At 37.7% G+C, this 27,351-nt stretch overlaps 1 long non-coding RNA gene across 1 annotated transcript; it reads left to right on the top strand.

Annotated features, from left to right (window-relative positions):
• The first annotated feature begins 20,109 nt into the window (after positions 1–20,109).
• LOC116586831 lies at positions 20,110–27,141 on the top strand. Its single transcript, XR_004284166.1, has 3 exons — positions 20,110–20,484; positions 24,565–24,637; positions 26,487–27,141. It is a non-coding gene; the product is annotated as an uncharacterized LOC116586831 (long non-coding RNA).
• Positions 27,142–27,351: the final 210 nt, after the last annotated feature.

Genomic DNA, 27,351 nt, shown 5'->3' with positions numbered 1-27,351 from the left:
GCAACAAGAAGCATGAGTGCGCACACATACATATATTAAGGGCAAGGGCCCGAGAAAGGGGAGTACAAAAACATACTTAATTATTTTCAGTCAAAAAAGCATATGTGAATTAATAGATTGAAAAAAAAAAAGCATATGTGGCAGTTGATATGACTGTGTAGAGCGTTTACATTTCCAGATTCTCAAATTCCTTTAACTCCTAAAAATACCACTATTATATTATGGCTTTATTAAAAGACGGGAGAAACATATTCCTGATCTCTTCTGGAATCATAGAGCTAAGTGAGTGGGTAGAAACTTTTAATTATATAGAAAAATTTGATAAAAATGGAAGTTCACAGAAGTGACCAATGAATGTTTTCACTTTCACGCAATGCTGAGGAGCACATAATGAAGGGAAGCTGGTCTGTGCCTAGAGAGCTGGTCTTACAGTACATGGTAAATCTTCTTCCTGCCTTGATGCCATAAAATCGTTAACTGCATGATGTTTACAAAATTATAAAAATCAATAAATGGAGAACTATTCAATGTCAGGAGAAAGATGCTGATTCAGAATTCAAATGGTCAGGAACTAAGAAAACATATAGTCATTCCTGTGCCTCGCCTCTTACTTTTTCCTAAAAAACAGCACATGTCTCAGAACAGAGATGTTGACCTTGAGACCTCAGCTTGACAGATGTCAGTTTGCGAGATGTCCAGATGGTAAAGTACTTGGCACAAGGTAAATTAAATAAATAAATACATAAAAATTAAAAAAGAAAAAACAAAAAACCTAGGCTGGGAGACTCTGTATTTCCAAACAGACTCAAAGGGAATAAAGTAGTGAGGGCTTGTATACATGGTAATTGAGAGCATGGCAGAAAATAGCACATCGAAAACATGATTAAAAATGACTACGTTGGGGTACGTGGGTGGCTCGGTGGGTTAAGCCTCTGCCTCCAGCTCAGGTCATGATCTGATGGTCCTGGGATGGAGCCCCGCATTCGGCTCTCTGCTTAGCAGGGAGCCTGGTTCCCTCTCTCTCTCTGCCTGCCTCTCTGCCTATCTGTGATCTCTGTCTGTCAAATAAATAAATAAAATCTTAAAAAAAAAAAAAATGACTACGTCTAGGGGCGCCTGTGTGGCTCAGTTGGTTAAGCGTCTTCCTTTGGTGCAGGTCATGATCCTAAGGTCCTGGGATCGAGTCCCACTTCAGGCTCCTTGCTCAGCAGGGAGCCTGCTTCTCCCTCTGCCTGCTGTTCCCCCTGCTTGTGCTCTCCCTCTCTCTCCCTCTTTCTCTCTGACAAAAATAAATAAATAAATAAAAATGACTCTGTCCAGCAGGAATACCACTACTATGGCTCAGAAAACAGGAAAGGTGATAACGTGGTTGTGAAGTTCAGGTACATGAATGTACCGCACCAGTATCACCTCCCAATGAACCCAGGCCACAGAGATGCTAGGATTCTATTGAGGCAAAGAAATTTCATGGTCTTATCCTTGAATACGACTGTGTTATCTGGATCTAGAAAATTAAGTTCTCTTGGAGAAACTTTAATCACTGATGTGGTAACTATTTTCCACTCAACAAGCAATTTCCTAGAGAATATAGAGGCTTGTGAAATGCATTTTGGAAGTGTTCTAAGAAAATATGGATGGACTTACAGGGAGTGTACTGAACTCCTCATACAAAGATCATAAGGTAAAATGGAGTTCTGAATGTGACTTGTCAGCCCAAGAAAAATTTCTGATAACTTAATTCAGTAAGTGATATATAAACTATTTTATTTATTTATATATTTATTTATTTGTGATGGACTCAAGACTCCTTTTTTTGATCAGTCCTTTTTGTTGTTGTTGTGCATTTAAAAGTGAGTGTCTATGGGGTGCCTGGGTGGCTCAGTGGGTTAAAACCTCTGCCTTCAGCTCAGGTCATGATCCCAGGGTCCTGGGATCGAGTCCCACATCGGGCTCTCTGCTTAGTGGGGAGCCTGCTTCCTCCTCTCTCTCTGCCTGCTTCTCTGCCTACTTGTGATATCTGTCAAATAAATAAAATCTTAAAAAAAAAAGTGAATGTCTATGTGCAGTATTTTTGTATATAAATTATTCCTCAATAAGCTATTAAAAACTTAGGGCACCTGGGTGGCTCAGTGGGTTAAGCCGCTGCCTTCGGCTCAGGTCATGATCTCAGGGTCCTGGGATCGAGTCCCCCATCGGTCTCTCTGCTCAGCAGGGAGCCTGCTTCCTCCTCTCTCTCTCTCTGCCTGCCTCTCTGCCTACTTGTAATCTCTGTCTGTCAAATAAAATAAATAAAATCTTAAGAAAAGAAAAGCTATTAAAAACTTAATAATAAATAAGGTAATAAAGTAATAGGTAGTTCACCCCCCAAAAATGCATCTCTAGTTTTCAGAATATATGCTCTGGAGGGCACCTGGGGGGTTCAGATGGTTCAGGGTCTGCCTTTGGATCAAGCCCCACGTAGAGCCCCAGTGCAGGCCCCTGCTCAGCAGGGAGCAGGGAATCGGCTTCTCCTTCTCCCTCTGCCCTTCTCTCCCCAGCTCATGCTCTCTCTCTAAAGAATAAATAAAATCTTTTTTAAAGAAAGAATATATGCTATGGAAAAAATTAGAGGAGCCTCCTCTTGTAAGCTCTACCTTCTAAATTTATTTGGCTACCACTTTAAAGTGATAAAGAAAATTCTACATACTCATAATCTGTCGTAGTTATTTGTACATTTTTAGGAAGATTTACTATGGGATGGGGCAGGGGAACACAACCGTGAATAAGATAACTTTCCAGCTCTCAGAACTTTCAATCTTGAGGAATGTAGAAAATACATATATAATTACCTCGTACAGTTTTAAGTCTGGATGAAACACTATAGAGGTGACAGCAGCAGGAATGGGAGCCAGACTAAGCTGAGCAGGGGAAGGGTAACAGAAAGGTAGACTTCCACAAAGTCATTTATGGATGGTGGTAGAGAGCAGGACACCGAATGGGCAACTCTCTTGGATAAAGACCATGACATGTAAGGCAGCCAAGAGGCAAGGGAAGAATTTAAAGATTTGAAGCAAGTTTCAGAGTGTTCTCTTTGTTGTTTATTTTGTTAGTTTTTTGTCATGGATAGTGAGAGCTGAAATAGAGCAGAGATGTGATTTTATTAATATGATGCTTCTCTAAAGGGCTCTGTCATTTTCAAAGATTTGTCAAATAAGTCCTGTCCTTTGACCCCTTGAACAGTGCCAAAGTAAGTGGTGCTGTTCCAATTATACTCTTTTGCTGTTGACGAAACTGAGACTCCTATGGCGTCTCACGGTTATTAAGGAAGTGAGTGCCAGAATGGAAATTAACATCTTTATCTCTTGGTTCTTAGATTGCTGTGCCTGTTGCCTTCTTTCCACTTGTCTTCTAGAGAAAGATAAGAAATGACTCCCTCTTTGTCAGTGAAGTACATACAATCCATTACAATTTAATGGAAATTTAAAAAACAGAGGAAATATAGTGATGTCTCTCTTAAGGAACTATTTTATATTCTGCTCTAGTGTGGTTTATGTGTGGTAAGTGATGCTATTTTATGGCATTGTAACAGTAAGGGAAAGCAGATTTGTGGCAAGTCCTTGAATTGGGAAAAATCTTCAGTGTCTGAGCAGAACCTATAATTTGCATTTGATCTTAAAATTCTAGGATTAAGTCATTATAGCATGTTGTGTACAATTAAGGCTGAAGAATACTTTCATTTTACATACAAATGATGTTCACATTGGAAAAGATGTCCATGAAAGCCAGACTGAGAAAGTCAGTGAAAAGTTGGCCTGAAAAAAAAAAAAGAAGTATTTTACATCTGAGGTAGAGTGATTTCAGTTTGAAGATGATGTTAGACTTTGCATGTGGAAGAGATCAAAGAGAGAAGTAAAAAGTTTATGTGTAATAGCATAACTTAAAATAGAAAGCTAATTTTCTTATTTTGGCTCCATTGATTTATATGAACCAAAGTATAAACTCATCATGCAATACTTTGTTTTCATCTTTACAGTGCGAGGAAAATGACATCCTTACTTCTAGTGAAATTGTGGAACTCAAGAAGGAATCTCTTGGAGAATTTCTTTTTTTTTTTTTTTTAAGATTTTATTTATTTATTTGACACAGAGAGAGATAACAAGTAGGCAGAGAGACAGGCAGAGAGAGAGGGAGAAGCAGAGAGCCCGATGCAGAACTCGATCCCAGGACCCTGAGATCACGACCTGGGCCAAAGGCAGAGACTTAACCCACTGAGCCACCCACGTGCCCCCCTTAGAGCATTTCTAAATGGAAAATATTATACAAGGGATAAATTTGAAAGAGATGAGAACTTGAATGAAAAACAGGGAAGAGGGGAATTCCCCATCTGGAATAAAATGAAAGAAATGGAAAATAAGAGTTGCCTGTAACTCTTAGAAACTATCTTCTAGGTTACTGGGGTTTCTATTTAGAACTTTTGGAAACCAAAATTTCACCTTGGTGCCTCAGAGACTAGAAAATAATTTAAGTAATGGATCTTGCCAGATTTCCTTTTGTGTATATTATGTACTTTGTATTTTGCATACTTCAATGGTATTGTGTGTTTCCATTTTACCAATTTTTCAGTTTTTACAGGTTTTAGGGGTCAACCTTTTGCTCCATTTATATATAGTAATCTTGAATTTACTTTTACTTTTGAATAAAGATTTTCATGGTTTAATCAGTGGACGGTAATTGAAAGTATTTATTGAGTACTGGCATAAATTCTGTGTCTGATAAAATAAAATGCATCATTTAAGAAAAATTGAAAGCTACTTCCATTTAATTCATTAGCTTTTCATTTACAAAATCTAATTAATGAATGGGACAGCACTAATCACAATATAGATGCTTCTGATTATTCCTAAAACAAGGCTTCATATATAACAGTTTTCATGACTTAAAATTTGAGATACGTTATCACAAGTTCTAAGCAGTCTGGCCACACAGGAACTAGAACATTTACAGTCTGAGTTTGATCACCCCTCCAAGACTCTCATTAACACAGTTCCTGTTTATTGTTCACTTTCCTTTCCATGCCATTATTAATTCAATTCCATGCCACTATAAATTTGCTCCTTCATCTCATTTACTGTAGGAAAACTTCACCTCCCTGACACCACGTAAGGTTTTGTGCCATTATTTCATTAAACTGCTCAAATCAGGATGCCCATCTTCATAGTTATCCCTGGGCTTTTCCAATGAGCTTAAGGTAACAGTATGCTATTAAGATACTTTTTCTTGTATCATCAATTATTTTTATAAACAACAGTTTAATTCTTTGCTTTAACTGAAATTTTACTTCTTCCTTCAGCTCTCATCACCAGAGAATATTGTTTTCTCAATTTCCTAATTCATTAGAAGACTGAGCAGGTTTCCATGCTAATTGCAGACCATGCTTTTGCCTCCGCTAGACAGCAATCACTTTTTGGAAATCATTACCAAACCTTGACGCTAGCCTTTTCACAAGTGGCGTCAGCAACTAACAGTCAAAATGCAATCCCTCTCATTGATGACTTCACCAGCAAGCTCCTGGATTTTATCTCCATCTCCTACCTTGCCAAATATTTTTACAAGTTCACCATCAGCAGCAATGACCCTTCTGCCACCTGCAATGTCCATCACATCTAGATATTTCAAGGCCATTTTTATATCACTCAATTCACCCTTGAGAGACAGGTCATGCTTTTCGTGTTTGGAAATGATCAATCTCAATGAGCTCACACTTTGTGCACAACAAAATCATATTTATTGCATCTTTTTTTTTTTTTTTTTTTTACCTTTTTGCAATTTCCCATCCTATGTTTTTCCCATTCCTCAATTAAGTAGCTTGGCCACCATATTAAGTGACTAACGATTTAATTCAGTTAATTATTACTAATTATTGTGGATAGGTACTGGATTAGAGAATAAGGATTTGAAGAATTTAAGACAAAAACAACAAAGGTTGATAAACATAATAACTCCCCCCAGAAAATTTAATTCAGTAAACCCTAGAAAGTACTGCCGCAACAGTTGGATCCACAGCATGTTGTAAAACAAAAATCCAACAGTGCCAGCTCAGGTGGCTCTATAGATAAGATGACAGTCTCTGTCACAAAGCCCAGAAAAAATATGTGGATGATAAAGTAAGATACTCAGAAGTTGTACCATGGTCATGGAGGGGTTACAGAGTTTAAAGTCAGGCTGAAAAAGATTCAAAGAAGGATTTCTTGATTAAGGACAAATAGTTTGCAGCAAAGCATCCAAAAGTGGAAGCCTGACTACTGTTCCCCCAAAGACCATCCAGAAAGTCACATCTCACTGACCACAAGCACAGAATCTGGACTACACCAGGGACAACACGGCAAAGATGAGAGTGGTGCTCAAAATCAAAAGGAGATTCAAGGCCTTCTTATCATGTTACAGTAAGAACATTGAAAGATTTGTTATGTCATGACCTCATCTTGGAGAAAATGAGAACAAGAAGAAAGCATCAGAAAGGTAGGATTCTCTGCCATCCCCATTTTAGTAAGAAATGACTGACATCCATCATTGTGTAAGGTTAAGGTGTATACATCATGATGGTGTGATTGACATGTATAGTGAAATGATGACCACAAGAGGTTCAGTTAACATCCATCCTCTCATACAGATCCAGGAAAAAGCAAAGAAAGAATAAAGAAGATAAAATAGTGCTCCTTGTAATGAGAATTCTCATGGTTTAATCCAACAACTTTCCTATATATCCTACAGGAATGTTAGCTTTGTCATGTTGTAAATAATGTCCCTAGTACTTATTTATCCTCTAATTGGTAATCTATGCATTCTGACTATCTTCCTCTCATTTACCCTCCCCCTAAACCTCTGCCTCTGGAATCCTCAAGTCTGGTCTCTTCATGTATGATTAGATTACTTGTATATATAGATACAAACATACTTAGATCCCAAATATGAGATCATACCGTATTTGTCTTTCAATCATATAGTATTTCTCTTTCTCTGACTGGCTTATTTCACTTAGTACAATGTCTTGAAGGTCCATCTATGTTATTGCAAATGGTAAGACTTCCTGGTTGTGTGTGTGATTGAATAATATTCCACTGTCTATGTAGAGACCACAACTTCTGTATCCATTCATCCATCAATAGACACTCAGGTTGTTTCCAAGTCTTGGCTACTGTAAATAATGCAGCTGTGAGCATGGGGGTACAGCTATCTTTTCAAGTTAGTGTTTTCATTTCCCTTGGTTGTATTCCCAGGAGTGGAATTGTTGGATCCTAGGGTAGTTCTATTTTTAGTTTTTTGGATTCTCCACAATGTTTTCCGCAGTGGCTACACCAGCTTACAGTTCTACCAACAGTGCACTAGGGTTGTCTTTTCTTTACATTCATGCTGACATTTCTTATCTTTCTGATAATGGCCATTCCAACATGTGGAGGTGATAGACCATTCTAGTTTGAACTTGAGCACCTTTACATGTACCCACTGGCCTGAAAGGCAGAGTATTTATCTGAAAGTGAATAAATAATTGAAAATAGGTTTTTATACTTGTGAAGACTGTGAGATCATATGTTGGCAGGTAAAAACTACACAAATGACCCTTGAACAATGTGAGGGTTAAGGTCACTGACCCCTATAAAATTGAAAATCCAAGTGTAACTTTTGACTCCCTAAAAACTTAATTACTAAAAACATGTTGACAAGAAGCCTTATGGATAACTTAAACAGTCTATTAACACATATTTTATAGGTTATAGGTATTCTATACTGCATTCTTATCATTAAGAAGGTAAGGAAAATGATAAGAAAATTACAAGGAAGAGAAGAAATACATTTACAGTACTGTACTGTACTGAAAAAGTTCACACATAAGTAGATCTATGCAGTCCAAATCTGTTGTTCAAAAGTCACCTGTTCTTTTTCCTTCTTTTAAAACACAGCAAAATGGAAAACTGCTATCAAATTTAGATCTTTTATAGAAAACAAAAATGCTAGCTTTCCTTTACATGTTTAAGGAGTATTGAGTAAATTTTTTAAAAAGATTTTATTTATTTATTTGACAGACAGAGATCACAAGTAGGCAGAGAGACAGGCAGAGAGAGAGGGAAGAAGCAGGCTCCCCTCTGAGCAGAGAGCCCGATGTGGGGCTCAATGCCAAAACTCTGGGATCATGACCTGAGCCAAAGGCAGAGGCTTTAACCCACTGAGCCACCCAGACACCCCATGAGTAAATTTTTAAACCTACAATTGCTATCTATTCTCTTCAATATAGATCTCTGTAATATGTAATCAGGAAAGTGGGAGTATAAAACAAACACTTTCTGAGACACAGCAGAACGTACATAATCAAATGTGAGTCGACTTCCTAAGTCATCAGTTACCTGACACACAATCCATGGATGACAGATCTTCAGAGCAGCAGCTCATTTGGAATTAGCTATGAAGGCATTTCACCAGTGCCATAAGGAAAGCAATGTCATCACTCCGTGACCATACTTTGAATTCTTCATAATGTCACCTCTTTCAGTGTAACTACCTATATACCATGACTTTTCTGCAGCCATGCATATTTTTAGTTTGAAGGGAGAATTAGTGATACCCCATCTGTCAACAAACACTCATGAAAAATCAAAAGCTCAGTGGAGAAGGTTGGGTTTTGCAATGATGATGACAAATTTCCTCAGAACCATGGACAGCAGCAACCACCCTACTGCCCTGCTGTGAATTACAGACTTAATCTGTGCCAGGAATAGCGCCATGCCATTTACCTATAACTACAAAACATATACAAGAGATAGAAATGTGGAACATGTTCCTCCCAATGAAACCAGAAATGGACAAAATAAGAACTTTTGGAAGATACATAGGTTGTGAGTGGACTTTGAAGCTAATTCATACTGATTTCAGTCTCTGATTTTAGTTTCATTTTTAAATTTGCTGCTGGAATATTAGCAGATGCTTGAGTTTGATTAATACACTCTAGGATGATGCTAGAAAGTGTGTGAGGCTCATGCAAATGAAATACTGTTTTTGTTGGATTATTTTCTGAAAATTGTTTCAGTAAGCAATTGCCTTCATTTTTCAAGGAAATTTTCAGTGTTCCAGAAGGAAAGGCTATGGCTCTGTACCTTGAGGACTGCCTTCTAGCTTAAAGATAGAAAGACATAAAAAGTTTTGTAATGAGTTTTCTTTAAAAAAAAAAAATCAAAACATTACAACAGCTGGCATGTGTATCCTAGAGAAGCAGGCAAGAAAAGGAGACTGTAAATACGGCAAAACAAAACTGTATGGGTTTTGAAAAGAATATAGGAAGATGTGATTTAATGTTATATTTGTGTTACATTTATTGAAATTTCTGTGTTCTATTTATTGATATAACACAGAAATATTCTATGTTCTATTTATTGATATTTATTTTGTTATACTTATTGATATTTCAATTATGTGTATTTGTCACTGCCTTTGACACTCTAAGTAGGAGTGTCAATAAATTTTTGAAATGAAAAAATGCAAATTACATTAGTCATTGGTGTGGCAAAAAAAATTCACTTGGAGAATTGTCAAAATAATCTTACAAATGTTAAAAAAAAAAAGGCAGCAGGACCTTTAATAATAATAAAAAAAAAATCCCCAATCCATTCCCCTTTAACCCTTTATCTAAAAACTGAGTTCTGGGGCACCTGGATGGCTCAGTGGGTTAAAGCCTCTGCCTTTGGCTTGGGTCATGATCGCAGGGTCCTGGGATCAAGTCCCATGTTGGGCTCTCTGCTTAGCGGGGAGCCTGCTTCCTCCTCTCTCTCTGCCTGCCTCTCCACCTTCTTGTGATCTCTGTCAAATAAATAAATAAAATCTTAAAAAAAATAAAAATTAAGTTCTTATATTACTAATTTTGGTTCACTGATTTTTCTCTACTATGGTAAAAGGTTATTTTTCAAATATCCTTAACTCTCTCATTTTCCAAATTCAATTGTTACCCTTTTTAGCTAAAACAGGACATGATGTTTTACTCTGATAAAATTTGTTTTGTTCTTTGCTCCCAATTCGTAAAGTGTACTCTAACTTTTATTTCTTGTGGAGCTCTTTCTCCCTGTGATTCTCCCCAGACTCCCAACTTATATTGTCTGTCTTACGTTGCTCTAAAAACAAAATGAAACAAAACAAAAAACTAAAAAACAAAAAGCCAAAAAAACAAAACCTCTCTTGCATATTCCTTTTTTTTTTTTTTTTTTAAAGATTTTATTTAGGTATTTGGCAGGGGTGGGGTGGGGAGCAGGCTCTCCGCTGTGCAGAGAGCCTGATGTGGGGTTTGACCCCAGACTCTGAGATCACAACCTGAGCCCAAGGCAGATGCTTAACCTACTGAGCCACCCAGGTGCCCCATATTCCTTTTTATTCACCAAACACCTCCCTTTCTCCTGGAAACTGCAGGCCTGCCTCTGTAGTCTGGACTGACTGCCATCTCTAGATCTGCTACTCCAGGGCACTGGAATTTTGATGTCATTTCCTTTATCACCTTTTATTTATGTTTTATTTCCTTATAATGCTAAAACATCTAGGATCAAACAACATCTAGGATCATCTTCTAGGATCAAATATGTGGAAAGAAGTTTCCTGATGTCTGAAATTATTTTTCTATTCTAACTCAAACTTAATTGAAAATAGTAGTGAATAGCTGGTTTAAAATAATCTCTCAAAATTAAAAACAAAACAGAACAAAAACAAAAGTCACTCCTTTGCCATCTGTTAGCCAGTGTTGCTGAGGGGAATACCAATGCTAATTACATAATCCCTCCTTCCCAGGGAACTATTTCCTCAGCCTCTTCTGCTTCCTCACCCTCCTTCCTACAGACAAAAAAAAAAAAAAAAAAAAAAAAAGGAAAAAACAACTTCTAAATTTCTTTAGTTTTTCTGCCATTTCACAACTCTTCATCACAGTACCGGGATTTCTATTTTCATGGGTTCGGGATGCTTCTCCAACATGAAGACATGTTTTTTCACTTTGCCCTTCGGAGAGGCTCTTTGAGATTGATGTCGGACGGCCTCCACTGATATTCTCTGTTGTCACCTTCCTCTCGTGCTCTGTGTCATCCATTTCTCTTATCTTGGAATATCATCCATGGCCCTTTCTACTAATTGCTACTCAGCAAAGATACTTTCATTTATTGTCTCCTTCCAAGACCCTTCTGTCTCTCACCTCTTTTGAATAGCATCACACTCCATTATGTACTTTTTCTGAAGATATAGTCATTCGAGAAAGACTTTGCTTATACATCATGTTCTCACACTCTCCCTCTGCCAGGGTTCAGGCTTTCCTTGAATCTATGTTGGTCTTGACTATCTGTTCCTATTTAACAAGTAGACCATGCAAGCAGAATCCAGGAGCACTGTGTCATTTGTTGGGGTGGACTAAGGAAGAGGCCGTGTTTCCCTGTGTGACTGGAGGACAGGGCAGGCTTTTAGAGTGGGGCTAAGTGCTGGTATGTGAAGAACTTTCTACCCCAGAGCCATTCATTTTTCTCTCTTTACCTGGGTAGGAGAATACAGTTTTCTATGTGGAAGACATTTTGTCAGTACTCCAGGGGAGAAGTCTATTGTTTGAAACACTGTTTCACTCATATTTAGGTTTCCTTTTGTGTCTCACATCTGCCCCAAGTTATTACCAGCTTCTCAAAATACTGATCTCCAGGGGTGCCTGGGTGGTTCAATGGGTTAAACCTCTGCCTTCGGCTTGGGTCATGATCCCAGAGTCCTAGGATAAAGCTCCCCATTGGGCTCTCTGCTCCACAGTGAGTTGGCTCCCCCCCCGGCCCCCCCCCTCTCTGCCTGCCTCTCTGCCTACTTGTGATCTGTCTGTCAAATAAATAAAATTAAAAAAAAAAACTGATTTCCAAGGTTATGCATGGGACAATGTCTTACTTTTGGCTCAATACTTCTGTATCAGAACCTAGGCTAACTCTTGTTTTTCTCCCAGTTACTGGTTAACCCTTACTGATCTGTTCTCTGGGGCTTACAACTGTGTTGAGATGTTTTGTCTACTACTGGCACCCCACTTTTTTATTTTTTTTGTTATGAAATTATACTCTTTTACTTCATTTATTTTCAATTTATTGTATCTTCAGAAGAATGAAAAAGATATGTATGGCCAATTTTTCTTTTTGATAAATGTTACTGTTTGGAAAATTAATGCACAACTTGACAGAGAAAGAATGTATAGCTTCTGACTTTTCAGATCTAATGTTATGTTGGTTCAAATTATTTTTCTTGATCTAAATATACTTGGAGTTCTTAGAAAAATGTCAAACCGCACAATTACCTAAATATGATTGGCACTGGCATGCAATGGATTACTTCAAAAATTAAGGTATGATTGTGTGAATGATTGTGTGTGTGTGTGTGTGTGTGTGTGTGTGTGTATTTTCAAGCCTGGAGTATCTAGTACTTTAGGTTCTTCTGATAATTTTATTCAACACCTTAGCCACAGCAGTTAGGCACAAGAAATAACAAGTACCCAAATTGGAAAAGAACAACTAAAACTGCCACTATTTGCAGAGGCCATGATTTTATATTTAGAAAATCCTAAAGACTTTACCAAAAAAAGTGAGAACTTATAAGCACATTCAGTAAAATTGCAGAGTTCAAAATCAATACACAAAATCTGTTCCATTTCTCTCCATTATTGACAAATTGCCAAAAGAATTAAGAAAATAATTCCATTTATAATTGCATCAAAGGAATAAAATATCTAGGAATAAATTTAACTAAGGAAGTGAAAGACATGTCTCCTAAAATGTGTATACAGTTGATAAAGAAATTAGAAATAAATTGAAAGATACTCTGTGCTCATAGATTGAAATAATTAAGATTTTTAAAAAGTCTATATTACCTTAAGCCATCTATAGATTAAATGTAATCCCTATCAAGTACGGAGCAGCATTTTAAATATCGAAATAGAACAAATAATGTTAAAATTGGTCTGGAACAACAAAGATCCTAAATAGCCAAAGCAATCTTAAGAAGGAACAAAGCTGGAGGCATCCTGTTCCCTGATTTCAAATATTAACAAGCTATAGTAATCAAAACTGTATAGTGTTAGCAAGAAATCCAACATATAGATCCATGGACCAGAATAAAGAGAAATACAGTCATGCATGTATGAGAACTTATGTTAAAGAAGACCAGAATATAAAATGGAGAAAGGGTAGTCTCTTTAATACATGACATTTGGAAAACTAGACAGCAATATACCAAAAACAAAACAAAACAAAACAAAAAAAACACAAAAACCAAAAAACTCAGACTACTCTCTTTTATCACATACAATAATCAATTCAAACTTGGTTGAGAACTTGAATTTAAGACTTGAACCCATGAAAAGCTCATTTAAAAAAGAAAAAAAAAGTAGGTGGTAAAATCCAGGACACTGATATTAGTGATGATTTTTTTTTATGTGACTCCAAAAGCAAAAGAACAAAACCCAAAATAAACAAAGCAAAAATTAACAAATAAACAATAAAACTAAAAAGCTTCTGCACAGCAAAGGAAACCACCAAAAACTTCAAAAGGCGACTGATTGCAGTAATTTCTCCCATTCAAATCATGTATCTTATTAAGAGGCTAATATCCAAAATATATATTTAAAAAATCTCATACAATTCAATAGAAAAAATCTGATTAAAAAAAATAGACAGAGGATGTGAATAGACATTTTTCAAAGAGGTGCAAATGGTCAACATGAAAACATACCAAAATCACTAATCATCATGGAATCACAAATCAACACCACAATAACATATTATCCCATACCTATCAGAATGGTTATTATCAAAAAGACAAGAAATAAGGGGGCATCTGGGTGGCTCAGTCAATTAAGCGTCTGACTCTTGATTTCAGCTCAGGTCATATAATCTCAGGGTTGTGAGATCAAGCACCCTTTTAGGCTCGGTGTGGGGAGTGGATCCCACTTTAGATTCCCTTTCTTCCTTCTCACTCTGCACTCTCCACCCCCAAAAGGCAAGAAATGACAAGTGTTGGCATAAAGAAAAGGAAACTTTTGTGCAATGTTACTAGAAATATAATTTGGTACAACCAACATGGAAAACATTACAAAGGTTCCTTTAAAAATTAAAAATAGAACTACCATATGATCCAGCAATTCCACTTCTGGGTATTTATCTGAAGTAAATAAAAACACTATTTTCAAAAAGATGTATGCATCCCTATGTTTATTGCAGCATTACTTATAATAGCTAAGATATGAAACAACATAAGTATCCATCAACGGATGAATGCATAGGGATGATGTAAAGGGGTGTGTGTGTGTGTGTGTGTATACACACATGTATATACATACATATGTAATATGTATGTACATATACATTATGTATATAATTGAGTACTGTGTTTTTTATATATAGGAATATATATATAAGGAACACATATATATATGTATAACACATATATACACACTATAGATCTATATATAGGTATGTAGGTATTTAGGGATACTACTCAGCCATAAAAAGAATGAAATCTATTTGCAACAACATGGATGAAGCTTGAAGGTATTATGCCACGTGAAATAAGTCAGAAAGAGAAAGAGAAACCTATATAATAGTACTTTTACGTGGAACCTAAAAAACAAAACAATGAACAAAATCAAACAAAACTCATGGATACAGAGAAGCCAGAGGAGAGGAGCGGCAGGGGGTGGGTGTTAAGTGAAATGAAGTAAGTTTCATTTCAATTCTAGTTATGAAATAAGTAGGTCCTGGGGATGTAATTTTATCGGATGGTGACTAGCGTCAATAACACTGTATTTCATTGCATATTTGAAAACTACTAAAGGTAAATCTTAAATACTGTAATCATCAACAGAAATGTTTTGTATCATTGTATGAAGACTGATAGTAACTACTTACTGTGGTAAACATTTTGCAGCATATATTAATACTGAAGCATTATGTTGTATAGCTGAAACCAATACACTGTTATATGTCCATTATGACTCAAGAAAAGATTCATAAATGACGGTGAAATTAAAGAAAACTTTATTTTCGATAGCAAAATACTGCTTGGGATAAGCAAAGATAGAAATCAACTTACTGTTTCTGTCTTTACATCTAGAAACAAAACACCTGTGTGGAAGGAGTATATGTCTGCTGTACTGTCCAGGGTTTGTGGCACAAGATGTTTCAACTGTTAAAAATAAGGGGCGGTGGTGATGAGGGGTAGAGAAGGGGCCCTTGCATTACAATATAGAACTACTTTCTTCATAGATGTTGGTGTCAACAATTCTTGATAATAAAATGAAAAAGTTCTAGATAATGCCATAAAGTTGCTATTTCTCAAGAACCAGCTCATAAGTGCATTTAACCATGGTGTGAAATGTAGACAAAAAACATAAATCCTTCACTAAGAAATCAAAAGGCATAGCAGAGAAAGAGTTTGCAACAGGGTGCTTTAGCCAAAAGGGGCATTGCAGGAATACTTTTAAGAAAATGGGACAGAGGGGCACCTGGGTGGCTCAGTGGGTTAAAGCCTCTGCTTTCGGCTCAGGTCATGATCCCAGGGTCCTGGGATTGAGCTCCACATCGGGCTCTCTGCTCAGCGGGGAGCCTGCTTCCTCCTCTCTCTGCCTGCTTCTCTGCCTACTTGTGATCTCTGTCTGTCCAATGAATAAATAAAATATTAAAAAAAAAGAAAAAAAGAAAATGGGATTTTGCTTAGTGCTTGGAAGATCAAGAGCATAAAAACTGTAAGTAGAAAGAGTTCAGGGTCCCCAGAAAAAGAAAAAGGAGGCATAGCTTCTGTGACACAAAGTCATTTTAGGCACCCAGCTGTTTTCTGTAATCTATACTCTACTTGCCCAAGCACATGTGTTGCAGAACTCCTAGAAAATGTCAGAATTACCAAAATCAATCAATCAATCAATCAATCAATCAATCAATCTTGGTAGTTAAGGACTTCAAGGGGAAAAATGGACTGCAAAAAATGAATGGTCTAGCAGACAAGGAAAGAGCCTAGCCATATGAGACACTAAATGAGTAGAAAAGCCCAGTGCTGGGTCAGAAGTAAGCAAGGCCCTGCATTCCCTATCTGAGATAAGGAGCCCCAAACCCCATCTAGTTTATTATTTACTTTTTATTTTGCTTATTTTTTTAGTGTCAACTTATTTAAATTCAGTTCATGAACACACAGTGTAATGTATCATTTCAGGTGTAAAATTTAGTTATTCATTGTTTACATACGACACCAAGTGCTCATTACAGCCAGTGCCCCATCTAGTTTATATGGTCTCTCAGAACATGCCCAGAGCCCCCTTCCCTTCCTCCTACCTCTGCTTCATTATAATGTTAAAGTCTCCACTCAAGGAGCACTACAAATCCCACGAACATAACATACAATGCATGTATAGGCATGTTTCCTAAGCACTCACGCATGACATCATGCCCACCTGGACATGCAATGACAACACTCCCCTTGGTGAACATTCATCTTAACCCTAAATAAAAGAAACCCACTTCCCCCAACTGGGGAATCATAGCTTTGTAACTTCTTCTGCAACATCTTTGCTGTAAAAAAACATCCTTTGTATGACAACTCTACCAGGTATTGTCACTCTCTGTAACTCACCAAGAAGTGAACTTACATTAGTTCTGTTACAATATTCAGCTTAGGAGACAATTTTTAATACAGAAGTCAATTAAACTAGTCTCTGCAAGGCCTTGGAGAAAATGTTTTGGCTTCAGATGGCAAAATCCTCTGAGTTAAATGGAAACGAAATCTTATGGAAAATCATGTTGACAAAAAACCACTCGAAAATTGTTTTTTTGTGTGCTTAGGCTTGAGTGTGCGGAAGGAACTCAAGTTTCAAGTCTTATTGAAGGAAGGGAAGCCCTACAGGACAAAATGAACATTTAGTTTCCTTTCTGGACTGAGCGAGTGTAACCCTCTTTCTGAGCCTTTGGCTTGGCCAGAGTAGTGGACTTTGAAAGAAGAAAATGTCAGTGAGCTGTAGTATGTAGTCTGATGACCTTCAATTTGAGATGACTGCTCTGTCCTAAGCCAGCAGCTATCAGAGTTCCTGTTAAGACTGTCTTGCCATTCATAAGAAAACAGTGAATAGTTTGTTACTGTTTCCCATTCTTTTATGTGTATTTAACAAGCATCCTGAGCAGGAGTAGAATTTATTTCATTTCAATTGAAAATAAATCCCTTTCCAGTTAACTCAATCTTGCCTGAGAATTAAGTATTTTGTGCAGCACAGGTCTCATGTTAAAGAAATTTCAATTCTTTACCTGTAGCACAAAAATACTTTTTATACATACACAAGCTTGTAAAAAGAGTTCATGGAAGTAAAGAGTTTGTATGGTAATTCTGTGATTACTATGCCTAACAATTCACTTTTATGATGCCACTCCACAAGGAATGTTTTTTCAAAGTCATATAAATTTGTGTCTTAGACTAATTTGTTTTCACATTGTTTTGATTATAGCTGACTTAAAATTTGCTATTGAACACTGTCAAGAATATTAATGAAAATAAACTTTGATTTTACTTCAGTAATTTAACAAAAAGTTAAATTTACCTTATGGATTTAAAAAATTTATACAAAGAAATAAAATAAAGTTTAAGAAAAGCCAATTCTTGGGGTGCCTGGGTGGCTCAGTGGGTTAAAGCCTCTGCCTTTGGCTCTGGTCATGATCCCAGTGTCCTGGGATCGAGCCCCGCATCGGGCTCTCTGCTCAGCAGGGAGCCTGTTTTCTCCTCTCTCTCTGCCTGTCTCTCTGCCTACTTATGATTTCTGTCAAATAAATAAATAAAAGGGGCACCTGGGTGGCTCAGTGGGATAAAGCCTCTGCCTTTGGCTCAGGTCATGATCCTAGGGTCCTGGGATTGAGCCCCGCATCAGGCTCTCTGCGTGGCGGGGAGCCTGCTTCCTCCTCTCTCTCTGCCTGCCTCTCTGCCTACTTGTGATCTATCTCTCTGTCAAATAAATAAATAAATAAATAATCAATCAATCTAAAAAAAAAGCCAATTCTTCCTAAGAGCCTTCTTTGTTCTTCCCAAGAAGTTTGCCTTTAGTTTTAAGAGTGGGGAGCCTTGAAACTGATGCTAAATAAATCATGTACAATTTATCTACCTCATTGCAACTTGTATAGAAGAAATTTATGAAAAGAATTTAAGATCTAATTGAATACATTTTTTGGCATGGAAAAACTAGAATTTCAACGACCTGCCTTTGTGACATAAAGTGAATATAGTTTATGGTGATGGTAAACTACACAGAGAGAGTGAGCTAATGAATTGGCTGAAAAAAGCACATCCACAGGAAAATGTCCTTCTATCCTTAAAATAGCAGTGAAAATTAGTACTGCAATATTATATCTACAAATTAGTGACCTCATAAAGTTACTAAAAGCTGTGAATATAATAACTTGTTGTGTGGCTGAACCTAAAAATTACTCTAAAAACTTCCCCTGAGTGAAATGATGAAGAAATATTGCTCTCTATTATAGATTATATAGATAAATTACGTATATGCAAATATACAAACATGGAGGAAAGAAAGAACATCTTTTTCTGTTGTAATGCCCTCCCACTATTCAAGTATTCTAATGTACACCTTCTAAAACTCAGGACAGTCTTCTATATCACCATCATACAACCCTCCCACTTAGGAAATCAACATTCCTACAATGCTATGTTCCAGTTCAGAGACATCCCTGTAATTTTGCCACCATCACATGAATGTATCTTCTTCATTTCTAGTCCAGCTACTTGCCCAGGAAACAGTTGTTCGTGATTTTCATGTTTCATAATTCTTCAGTCTGAGAGAGTTGCTTAATCTGGCCTGTCTTTTATATCCTTAACAGTCTTGAACATTTGCAAATTTTCACATTATAAAATGATCCCTCACCTGGGTCTGGAGCATGTTTTGAAGAGAGCTATTGCAGTATCACACCAGCACACTGATCCTTACCAAAGCTCCAGCCACCATCATTATTTTCCCCAGTTATTAATGACTTGCATTACTTCCTTATTTTGTTACCTTATTAAAGAAGAATTTTCTTTAAACTTCTATTTTTGTGTTTATATATTTGTATCAGTATGAACTCATGAGTTCCTGTTTTATGAAAGGGGGTATAGGGCGCCTGGGTGGCTCAGTGGGTTAAGCCGCTGCCTTTGGCTCAGGTCATGATCTCAGAGTCCTGGGATCGAGTCCCGCATCGGGCTCTCTGCTCAGCAGGGAGCCTGCTTCCTCCTCTCTCTCTCTCTGCCTGCCTCTCTGCCTACTTGTGATCTCTCTCTGTCAAATAAATAAATAAAATCTTTAAAAAAAATAATAAAATGAAAGGGGGTATAATCTGATAGTTTTAATTATTTTGATGCCCAATTGTCCTAGATAATTGTCACTGAGAGAACCATCAAGCAGGCTTTTATATACTTTGACATGTCCTTATCATTCTTTGAGCACGTCTTCGCTTTCTGGTATAAGTTATTCCTGGACAAGAAGTCTTGTTAGTGCCGGTGATATTTAGAAACCAAAAATAATGGTAAGTGGCTGTCAGTAAGCCTGCACTCATCCGTGAACACACACACACCTGATTCTCATTATTTATAGCATAAAAATAGACTTTATTCTATGAAGTCATTGCAAGTCCCAAATTAGGAAACACTGAATCATTGTCCCTGTGGATACAGGGTTAATTTTCCAGCAGCCTCTGGTCACATTTCCACCAACTGATCAATACAGACCACATTCTCTGTGTGTTTCTGGTTGAAAACCAATTTTTAAATATATATTATTCATTCATTGAGATATAAATCATGGTAACAGTGTAAGTTAAACCTGAACAAAGCTTATCTAAAACATGTATTTTTTTCCATTAGGCACATCATAGTTACTTTGTACTAGGAACACTAGAGATAGAGTGCAACTGTCCCTCAGAACAATATAACCCATGGAAAATTTTACTAGTTATCAAGCACGTTTAGATACAGCCTTAAAATATAACCCATGGAAAATTTTACTAGTTATCAAGCACGTTTAGATACAGCCTTAAGAAAAACACATACTGGCAACATTTTTCCGTTATCTGCCCCCAACCCCAGAGCACCTGTGGCTAGTTAAATAAGTCTTTTGAATGTGCTTGTTCAAGTATAAACTTTATACTGCTTGTCCAGACATATTTTACCTTCCTTCTTGTTTGTCTACAAGGCACATGACTAATGTTTGGCCTTCTTCAGCTCTTCTGTGGATTACTGTCTATATCTAATACAAGCGGGACTGAGGAGATGTTTGGGGCAACAGTCTTTTCTACTGTTGTCCCCTGCTCCCTTTCTCTTGCAGCTGACTTGTTTGTGCCTCGTTCTTCTCCCGTGCACCGTCAGGAAGCGGCAAGTGGTGCCCGAACAGGGACCGAAATGAAACAGGAAAAGAAACCCCAATGTGAATTTTTGCATGGCCGTGCCTTTTTCCTGCTGGTGAGTTGTGGGTACTTATTGCAGGGTATGGGTAATCTAGAGAGCACAAACGATTATTGCCCTTATGTTTGCTTACTAAGACAACTCCTAAAGGCGGGAGGAGCAAGGGCCAACTTATGGAGCTTTAAAAAAAAAAAAAGTGATTAAAGAACATTGCTCCTGGTTCCTATATTAGGGACTTTAGATTTACAGACATGGGAAGAAGTAGGTCTTGAGTTAAAACTTTTGCATGCTAAAGGAAAACCAATTCCAATGACTATATGGCCTACTTGGACCCTCATTCGCTCCATTTTGGAATCTTTACAAACCCCTGATTCGGAGAGCGATAATGAATGTTCAGGAGAAACTAAAAAAGAGGAACGTGAACATGCCATCCAGGAGGAGAAAGAAATTACTAAGGCCATCGTAAAGGAATATATAAAGGAAGGAATCTCTTCCCCCTCCTCCAATACCAGAAGAAAATGTGCAAATGGCATTGCTGCCATCGGCTCCATCATTCTATGCGAAGGCACCATTTAGTGAAAAAAATGAAGAATTCTTGCTATCAGCCATTCAAAAGGGCCTCCTTGAAGCACAGCGAGCGGGAGACCTAGATGCCTTTCATTTTAATTTCCTGGTTATTACTAGAGAACCTGTCGCTCTGGGACATGATCCTAACAATCCTAATGATATCTATGAGGCCAAGCATGTGCCATTTTCCTTTAAATTATTGAAGGAACTAAAACAAGCAGTACCAAACTACGGAGTTAATTCTCCATTTACAACGGGGATCATTCAAGGCATCACAGAAGGCAATTGACTTATTCTGATTGATTGGTCCTTGTTAACAACAGTTCTATCTTCAAATGAATTCTTGCAGTTTAAAACATGGTGGCAAGATCATGCAGAAACCGCAGCTGCCCATAACAGAGCTTGTAATGTTTCTATTTCCATGAAACAGCTCATGGGTGTTGGGCCATGGGCCCAGGTGCAAGACCAGGTACTAATGAATGATCAAGCTATTGATTAGCTCCAGCGTTGCTGTTTGAGAGCCTGGGAGAGAATAGGATCCCAAGGAGAGAAGTGCTCTTCTTTTCAGAAGGTGGAACAGGGTCCACAAGAACCCTATACTGATCTTTTTTGCAAGATTACAAGAGGCTATCAAAAGACGGATAAATAATCTTGAGGCTCCTGATACCGTTCTTCAGCTGTTGGCTTATGAAAATGCCAAAGCTGATTGTAAGGAATTGATAGAGCACCCTTTAAAGGCAAGGGGACATTGACAGATTATATTAAGCTATGCCAAGGAGTGGGAACAGAGACCTATAAGGCTGATTTGTTAGCTCAAGCAATGGCTGCTCTGACCACAGGGAAATTTAAAGGACAGTGTTTCAACTGTGGGCAAGCAGGGCATACTAAAGCTCAATGTAGGCAAAAAGGAAAATTCTCTCCGCAAAATGTAAAAAATAAAACACCTGGTCTCTGTCCTAAATGTACAAAGGGAAACCATTAGGCAAGTCAATGTCATTCCAAATTTAGCAAGGATGGATCCCCCTTTCAGGGAAACTTATTTCAGGGAAAGCCCTCAGCCCTGAAAAACAAGGGGGCCAATTCTCCTTTAATGCCCAGCTTTCAAACAAATGTACCATTTTAAATTTATTACACGCCACACCTGGTGTGCCGGATTAGATATCCCCATTCCCAAAGATTATCTCTTGATGCCTGCCAAGCTTCCTGCTAAAATTCCAACTAATATTTATGGCCCTTGACCAAAGGGAATCACTGGGTTACTTTTGGGGAGATCTGGCCTTACTTCAAAAGGAGTACTAGTTCACACTGGTGTTATTATTCAGATTATAGTGATGAAATTTCAGTGATATTAACTACTGCAGCTCCATACCATTTTCAAAAAGGAGACTGCATTGCCCAGTTGCTACTTTTACCCTATCTCCAGGGTCAATCTAAAAACAAACAAAGAGGGGCGCCTGGGTGGCTCAGTGGGTTAAGCCGCTGCCTTCGGCTCGGGTCATGATCTCGGGGTCCTGGGATCGAGTCCCGCATCGGGCTCTCTGCTCAGCAGGGGACCTGCTTCCCTTCCTCTCTCTCTGCCTGCCTCTCTGCCTACTTGTGATCTCTCTCTCTGTCAAATAAATAAATAAATAAATAAATAATCTTTAAACAAACAAACAAACAAACAAAGAAACTCCATTGTGTTTGGAAGTGCTGGAAAAACTGGAGCATATTTGAGAAAATTTATCAAGATAGACCAATTTGTCATCTTAAAATACAAGGAAAGGAATTTTCAGGTCTAATTGTTACTGGAACTGATGTCTCTATCATAAACTCATTACATTTGGCCTAAAAAATGGCCATATAATTCCTCTTCTGTTACAATTATAGGATTAGGACAGGTTGGCAATGTACGTCAGAGCTCCAATATTCTTCTCTGTGAAGGACCCAAGGGTCAAAGGGTTATTTACAGCCATATACTGTAGACTTACCCATTAACTTTTGGGGGCGAGATTTACTAAGTCAATGGGAAGCCTCTCTGGTTACACCTTCCGCTAAGGAGGATTCCCAGATTTTTCACAGAGGGCCACTGCTCCTAAACCCATTAAGTTAAATTGGAAGAATGACAAACCTATTTGTGTGGAGCAGTGGTCCTTAACACAAGAGAAATTACTTACTCTGCAAGCCCTATAGAGGAACAGATAAGAAAAGGGCATAATAAAGAATCTCACGGTCCTTGGAATTCACCGGTCTTTGTTATTAAGAAAAAATCAGGAAAATGGAGACTTCTAACAGACCTGTGTATGGTTAATTCTGTTATCCAACTCATGGGGTCTCTCCAAGTTGGATTGCCTTCACCTAATCTAGTCCCACACGAATGGCCAATAATTATCACAGATTTGCAGGATTGCTTTTATACTATACGACTTATTAAGGAAGACTGTCCCCGTTTTGCTTTCACTATTCCCAGTATAAATTTAAAAGAACCAGCCAAACGATATCAATGGAGAGTTTTACCACAAGGAATGTTAAATAGCCCCACTATCTGTCAGGAGTATGTGACAAAAGTTATACAGCTGGTCAGAAATCAATTTCCACAAATTTATCTAATCCATTATATAGATGATATATTATGTGCAGCCTCTGATAACATGCAGTTGCAGGATACATTTAAATTGCTTCAGTTACAATTTGAAAAATACAAACTAATTATAGCTCAAAAAAATACAAGTCACCACACCTTTCTCATATTTGGGGTTCATTATGGACAGGACCTCAGTTAAACCACAGAAAGTTCAAATCTGTAGAAATAAAATTACAACCTTGAATGATTTGCAAAAATTATTGGGAGACACATTGGATAAGACCTAAAACTGGAATTCCCACTTATGCTTGCAGCATCTATTTGCCTCTTTAAAGGGAGATCCTAATTTAAACAGCCCTAGGATCCTATCAAAAGAGGTCTTTAAAGAATTACAATTTGTTGAAAGCCAGATTCAATCAATGCAAATGGATAGAGTCTAACCTGAGATACTATTCGATCTTCTTATTTTTCATACCCCACATATACCCACTGGATTAATTATTCAGGAAAAACAAATCATAGAATGGATTTTTCTTCTGAAGAATACTGTTAAAAATCTCACTACATATATAGACCATATTGGCAGCATTATTCAATTAGGAAGAAAAAGAACTCGCCAAATACAGGGATATGATCCACAGGTTATTGTTCTGCCTTTAAATAAGACACAAATTGAAACAGCATTCCAAAATAATTTAAATTGGCAAATAGCCTTAGTGGCTTTACTGGAAACATTTCTTCTCATTATCCCTCTTTACCTATTGTTTCCTTTTTAAAACATACTGCATTTGTCCTTCCTAAAATTACTTCTGAAAATCCAATAACAGATGCCCCTACTTATTTTTCTGATCGCTCTGTCAAAGGCAAAGCCTATTATTATGGTCCTACCTCAAAGGTCATATCTACTACTGGTCCTTCAGCACAAAAATTAGAATTAATGGTGGTTATTACATTGTTTCAAGATGTTTCTTCTGCATTTAATCTGTTATCTGATTCTTTATATACAGTATATGTTTTGCAGCACATCGAAACTGCTACTGTTTCTACCTCTGATGTAATATGATGACCCTCATCACGGCCGTAAGTCTTCCTGGATGTTATGCACAAATAAATAACTTTACTTAGTTTAGGCTTATATACCCAATCCTCCCCTACTCCATCCAGTAGAGTGGAGAAAAGATATAATACCAATTTATTTAAATGCCTCAAAATGGGTACCTGGAATTTTGGATCTTAGATTGCCACTCTTGCCTCTAGAGGAAGGCACAAATATTAATCTTACCTTAGGATATCAAAACAGACCAATATGTATTGGCAATCATTCCAGTTGTCTTATCCCTGATGATCAAAGATGGTTGGTGGACTTTCCTACCAATAATTATCTAACTAAAGTTCAGTTACATTTACTCTCCACTAAAGGATTCCTAGCCAATGAATATTAAGGTCCTAGCTACAGCACAGCAACACCCCCTATTCCTGAATGCAAACTAACACAAATGTGGTCTGATGAGGGAATTCACCCTTTATGGGAGGATTGTCGAGCTTCTCACCCCAGTATTGTTATTAATGATTCCTATGGAATTGTATGGGACTGGTCCCTTAAGGGGATGGCAGTCACCAATTGCACTGGGAGACCCTGCTCCTCTCATCAAAATTTAAAATGACAAGTTTTGGATGGTCTTATTTTACCACAAACCTTAACCTCAGGAGATGCACCTCTGGCCTGGCTTGGGCAAGGACTTTTGGTGCCATCCCCTTTTGTTAATTATCATAAAAGACAAAAGAATTTATAGAAGGTCACCACCACTTTGAATCACATAAGAGTTTGGAACATCTCTTACATGTATCAGTCTAATAACTATGCATTCTCCTTTTTCCTAATGAAAGAAAAATGGGTAAAACTTGTGTTAGATATCCCTATGTTCTTGTTATTGGAAAAATGACTTTTGATCATAACAATAGGGAAATAAACTGTCCCAGATGTAAAATGTTCACCTGTGTGGATGAAAATGTTTATACAGACAACTCTATCATTCTCATAGTTAGAAGAAGAATAGGCATCTGGTTACTGGTGAAACACCACCATGTTTGGGAAAGCTCTCCAGATATACATGTACTTTTAACAATTTTAAAGGACTGGGTACATAAAACAAAAAGATTTCTTGTGTTGCTTATAACAGCTATTATAGGAATTATAGCCATTACTGCTACAGCTACCACTACAGGAATAGCCTTGCACCAAACTGTACAAACCACACTATTTGTACAGCAATGGCAGGAGAATGCTAGCAAAGCTTGGAATCAAGAAATGATCATAAATAAAAAATTAGATAAAAGTATCTCTGATTTAGAAGCAGCCATGATATATATAAGAGATGATCATCAAAATATAAAGCTTAGGCTTCACATTTTATGTGACTGAAATGTTTCTTCCTTCTGTGTTACTCCCCATGCCTATAATGAATCAGATATATCATGGAACAAAATTTGCTGTCATATTACTAATCATTATGGTGATAATCTAACTTTAGATATTAAACAACTTGAAGATACTATTCAAGGGGCACCTGGGTGGCTCGATGGGTTAAAGCCTCTGCCTTTGGCTCAGGTCATGATTCCCAGGTCCTGGGATCAAGCCCTGCATCAGGCTCTCTGCTCAGCAGGGAGCCTGCTTCCCTTCCTCTCTCTCCGTCTACTTGTAGTCTCTGTCTGTCAAATAAATAAATAAAATCTTAAAAAAAAGAGATACTATTCAAAGCATTACTCACTCATCATTACAATCAGTTCCAGGAGTGAGTTTTGCTCAAAGGATTAACGATATTCTATCTAATTTAAACCCTTTTACTTGGATCAAACAAACTGGTCTTGGCGTTATAGGTGGAATGATTATTCTTTCTATTGCTATAATCTTTTTAGGCTTCGTCCTCAGATGCAGGCGAAAATTCTTCCAATGACTGATGGATCAAGAAGTTACAAAATGGACTTTTCTTCTTCTGCACAAACAAAAAGAGGGAGATGCAACTATCCCTCAGAACAATGTATTACTTAACCTATAACCCATGGGAAATTTTACTACTTACCAAGCACGTTTAGATACAGCCTTAAGAAATACACATACTGGCAACAGGTCTCTGGGGGAGAGGATGGTATAAGGCCTTGAAGCTGAGCAACTGGGAACGCCCGGCCCACTCAGGGCAGAACGCTGCCTGCTTCATTTTTCCATTATCTCTGCCCCCTGAACCCCCACCCCAGCCCCAGAGCGCCTGTGGCTAGTTAAATAAGTCCTTTGAATGTGCTTGTTCAACTATAAACTTTATACGGCTTGTCCAGGATTTTGCCCTCCTTGTTTATCTACAAGGCGCATGACTAATGTTTGGCCTTCTTTGGCTCTTCTGTGGATTACTGTCCATATCTAATAAAAGCGGGACTGAGGAGTTGTTCCGGGCAACAGTCTTTTCCACTGTTACCCCCTGCTCCCTTTCTCTTGCAGCTGACTTGTTTGTGCCTCATTCTTCTCCCTTGCATCATCAGGAAGTGGCAATGGAGGGGAACCTGGGTGGCTCATTTGGTTAAGGGACCGACTCTTAATTTTGGCTAAAGTCATGATCTCAGGGTTGTGAGATCAAGCCCTGCTTCAGGCTTTATGCTGGGTGTGCAGCTTGCTTAAGATTCTCTCTCTTCCTCACTCGCCCCCTTTCCCTCGCTCTCTTAAGTAAAAATAAATGAATTAATAAGTTAATTAATTAAAACAAAACAAAACATAACAAAACACTAGACAGACCTTCAGCACCATG

Source organism: Mustela erminea, chromosome 3, assembly GCF_009829155.1.
Source record: "Mustela erminea isolate mMusErm1 chromosome 3, mMusErm1.Pri, whole genome shotgun sequence".
NCBI classification, from domain to species: domain Eukaryota; kingdom Metazoa; phylum Chordata; class Mammalia; order Carnivora; family Mustelidae; genus Mustela; species Mustela erminea.
This window is presented reverse-complemented; position numbering and strand designations above follow the sequence as displayed.